Below are 4357 nucleotides of genomic sequence, written 5' to 3'. Positions count from 1 at the left end.
GGCCCGATGGATTCCCCACAATATTTGCAATATTTGCAATATTTGCAATATTTGCACTCCTCCCTTTGTGCGCGTTTCTCCCTCCGCTGAACCAGAAACCTTCAACGCATCCGCTCCCGGCGCTGCTCGTCCGGGGCCACCCCCGGGGCCACCCCCGGGGCCACCCCCGGGGCCACCAGGACCAGCCCTGGGGACACGGCAGCGCCCACCTGCCCGAGCCGAGCCGAGCCGGGCCGGGAATTCCAGGGAAAAACGCGGTGTCACCATCCCATCCCCTGGGGATTGGGGACGGTCCTGCGGTGTCACCATCCCATCCCCGGGGGATTGGGGACAGTCCTGCGGTGTCACAGCTCCATCCCCGGGGGATTGGGGACAGCCCTGCGGTGTCACAGCTCCATCCCCGGGGGATTGGGGACAGCCCTGCGGTGTCACTGCCCCACCCCTGGGGACTGGGGACAGTCCTGCGGTGTCACCGCTGCATCCCTGGGGGACTGGGGACAGCCCTGCGGTGTCACTGCCCCACCCCTGGGGGACTGGGGACAGCCCTGCGGTGTCACAGCTCCATCCCCGGGGGATTGGGGACAGTCCTGCGGTGTCACCGCCCCATCCCCGGGAGTTGGGGACAGTCCTGCGGTGTCACAGCTCCATCCCCGGGGGATTGGGGACAGTCCTGCGGTGTCACCGCCCCGTCCCTCGGGGCTCTCCCGGCAGCCGCGGGCCGCTCGTGCCCTCTGCCGGTCCCTTCCCGGTGTTTCCCGGGATGGATCCTCACGGATCCGTGGCTCCCGGGTTGATGGAATCCCCTCGGCTCGGCCCTGCCCCGGCTCCCGGCGCTCTGCAGGAGCTGGGAGAGCACCGGGAGAGGGATCGGGGCTGGGTTGGGATGCAGGAGCAGCCAGGCCGCGGGAAAGCTGAGGGACAGAATCGTGGGATGGTTTGGGTGGAAGGGACCTCAAATCCCATTCCAGCCCTGCCATGGGCAGGGACACCTCCCACAGTCCCAGGGGATAAATCCCACCCCATCCCAGGGGATAAATCCCACCCCATCCCAGGGGATAAATCCCACCCCATCCCATCCCAGGGGATAAATCCCACCCCATCCCAGGGGATAAATCCCACCCCATCCCAGGGGATAAATCCCACCCCATCCCAGGGGATAAATCCCACCCCATCCCAGGGGATAAATCCCACCCCATCCCAGGGGATAAATCCCATCCCATCCCAGGGGATAAATCCCACCCCATCCCAGGGGATAAATCCCACCCCACCCCATCCCAGGGGATAAATCCCATCCCAGGGGATAAATCCCACCCCATCCCATCCCAGGGGATAAATCCCATCCCAGGGGATAAATCCCACCCCATCCCATCCCAGGGGATACATCCCACCCCATCCCAGGGGATAAATCCCACCCCACCCCATCCCAGGGGATAAATCCCATCCCATCCCATCCCAGGGGATAAATCCCATCCCATCCCATCTCATCCCATCCCATGCACGGTGCCAGCCCTGGGGTCCCTTTGCTGTCCCCACCTGCGCTCCTGGGGGTCCCTCGGCTGCTCCAAACCTTTTTTTAATTTGCTTTCCCTCACTTTTCTTTGCCTCCGCGTTACTCCACGCTCCCAAACGTCCCCTCTCACGCAGCTCCCGAAGGCAGCGCTCTCCCGGCTCACTTTGGAACGCCAGAGGTGTCCAGAGAACCAGAATTATTCTCTCATACCACCGAAAAATCTTCTCAATAATTTATTATCGCGCACTGAAGACCGGAATACCAGAATCTAAGCTTAAAAAAGGTAATTTTTAGATCCCCTCCAAACTTTTGGATGCCACATGAAAGAAAGAACATTTTAAAACCATTTCTCCTCTGCTATTACGAATTTAGGCGGAGGATTCATTTCCCTTTTTTTTGCAACCAAACAATTATTCGAAGACCCTGTTTTCTCTTCAGAAGAACACTCATTTTAAACCGTTCACCGGGGTTTATTTAAACCATTTTTAAGGCTGTGACTGGAGCTGGGGGCGCTTTCCAGGCGCTGCAGAGCGGCTCCCATCCACCAGAGGCCACCGTCCCCTCGCGTTTGCGGCTCCCGGGCAGGAAGGACCCGGGCCGGGATGATTCTCCCGGGTCTGGATGATTCTCCCGGGCCGGGATGATTCTCCTGGGCCGGGATGATTCTCCCGGGCCGGGATGATTCTCCCGGGCCGGGATGATTCTCCCGGGCCTGGATGTTTTTCCCGTGGCTCTCCCGTGGTTTTTTCCCTGCCCAGCTCCTCCCCAGCTTTTCCTCCAGAGGAATGGGTCAGAAACTCGCCTGGAGTTTTTTGTTCGGGTTGTGTCTCCTGCCCGGCTTCCCGAAATGATTCTTTTGGCATTGCAGGGAGCCCTGAGCAGAGAGCAGAGAGGGGTGGGGATATTCCAGAGGGATGGGGATATTCCAGAGGGATGGGAATATTCCCAGAGCAGTGGAGGTATTCCAGAGGGATGGGGATATCCAGAGGGGTGGGGATACTCCAGAGGGATGGGGATACTCCAGAGGGATGGGGATATTCCAGAGGGGTGGGGCTATTCCAGGGGAGGGGAGATATTCCAGAGGGATAGGAATATTACACAGGATGGGGGGATATTCCAGAGGATTTGGGCTATTCCAGAAGATTTGGGATATTCCAGAGGGGTGGGACTATTCCAGCAGGATGGGGTTATTCCAGAGGATTTGGGATATTCCAGAGGGGTGGGACTATTCCAGCAGGATGGGGTTATTCCAGAGGATTTGGGATATTCCAGAGGATTGGGATATTCCAGAGGATTTGGGATATTCCAGAGGGGTGGGGCTATTCCAAAGGAGGGTGGTCTGCTCTCCCCCTCCTGATTCCTCCCCCTCTCCGGCCTGTCCCCTGTGCAACACCTTCATCTCTTACCCCAATTCCCCAAAATCCCCCAGTTCCCCAATTCCCCAATTCCCAATTCCCCAATTCCCCAATTCCCAATTCCCCAGTTCCCCAGTTCCCCAGTTCCCCAGTTCCCCCTGCCCCGCCGGATCCGTGCATTTCCCAGTCCCGGGAGCTCCGCCCGCCCATCCCTCGGCTGTTCCCCCTTTCCCGGGGTTTCTGGGGTCCCTCCCTGCGGCTCTGCCACTGCCAGGGGCTCCGGCCAGGTCCCCACTTTATCTCCATCAAACCTCCGGCCTCGGCCGCTCTTTAATTGAACGCTTTAATTCTCTCTCCCTCCTGCTCTCCCGGCCTTGGGCTGCTTCCAGCGCTGCAGGGAAGGAGGAGGAGGAGGAGGAAGAGGAGGAGGAGGAGGAGGAGGGAGCGGGACCCGCCCTCGGCGGGGTGAGGAATCACCGGGATCGCCTCCCGTGCCGCTGCCTGCCGGGGGGATGGATGGGGACACTTTTCCCTGGAAGGGGCGTTCTGGTTTGGAATCAATCGGGGTTTTTGGGAAACCTCTGCCATCCTCTGCAGAGCTGTCCGAACCGGCTCTGCCATCGGGAGCTGTCACCTGATCCCATTTTCCGTGGGACATTCCCGTTCATTCCCCTCCCTCAGTGAGCCCTGATATCCATTTTTCCTCCCAGAAATCCCATTTATGTGGATTTATTTCCTGGTGCCCACTTGGAGCTCTTTCACCTTCTCCAATTTTAACTTTTCCCAGCCAATGCACCCAATTTGTGACAGTTTTTGTGTTTACTCTCTTTTCTTTCTGTGAGATAGATTTTTGGGAGGAAAAAGGCAAAACAGGCCTAACTTAAAGGTTGCAAAAACCCTGCCCCATCCCTGGAATTCCCCAGGCCAGGCTGGAGCACCCTGGGACGGTGGGAGGTGTCCCTGGAAGGCAGAGGATGATCCTGAAGGTTTCCCACAACCCAAACCCTTCCCTGAATCCCTGAAAACGAGCGAGGGGATTCCACTGGCAGAGAGCTTTGCCTGCCCTGCTCTGGGGCCTCGTCCCTCAGATCCCCCTGGCTCGTCAGGCTTGATCCCTTCTGATCCCAAATCCTGACCCAGTCCAGGACTGGATCCATCCTGAAGCATCTCCTGGGCTCTGGCAGAATTTTGGGAGAAGGGGAAGGGGCAGAGACGCTGCTGCCACCCCAGCTCCTGTTCCTTCCATGGCCTGGACCAGCCAAACTGGGAGAAAACCAGTACAGGAAGGACAAGTCCAGCTCCAAACTGGTGTTTGAGCGGGGTGGAGCAGATCGGCAGAGCCAGGTGAGGGCTCTGCCCAGGGCCCAGCACCGGCCAGCCTGGTTTGGCAGAAATATAATTTATATTTGTGCCCTGCCAGCCCTGGGAGCAGCGTCCCCGCCTGCCCCTTCCCCTGGGGATTCCCGGGGCACTCCTGGATTCCCGCACAGGA

The 4357-nt window shown here is 58.9% G+C and overlaps 1 long non-coding RNA gene across 1 annotated transcript; it reads right to left on the bottom strand.

Moving 5' to 3' along the window:
* Window positions 1-1894: 1894 nt before the first annotated feature.
* Window positions 1895-3245, bottom strand: LOC134560856 (uncharacterized). Its single transcript, XR_010082810.1, has 2 exons — window positions 3177-3245; window positions 1895-2384 (listed from the first exon to the last, which is right to left on the bottom strand). It is a non-coding gene; the product is annotated as an uncharacterized LOC134560856 (long non-coding RNA).
* Between the last annotated feature and the right edge of the window lie 1112 nt (window positions 3246-4357).

Source organism: Prinia subflava, chromosome 21 (genome assembly GCF_021018805.1).
Source record: "Prinia subflava isolate CZ2003 ecotype Zambia chromosome 21, Cam_Psub_1.2, whole genome shotgun sequence".
Taxonomy (NCBI): domain Eukaryota; kingdom Metazoa; phylum Chordata; class Aves; order Passeriformes; family Cisticolidae; genus Prinia; species Prinia subflava.
The sequence above is the reverse complement of the archived record's forward strand: the minus strand, read 5'-3'. Positions and strand labels throughout refer to the sequence as shown.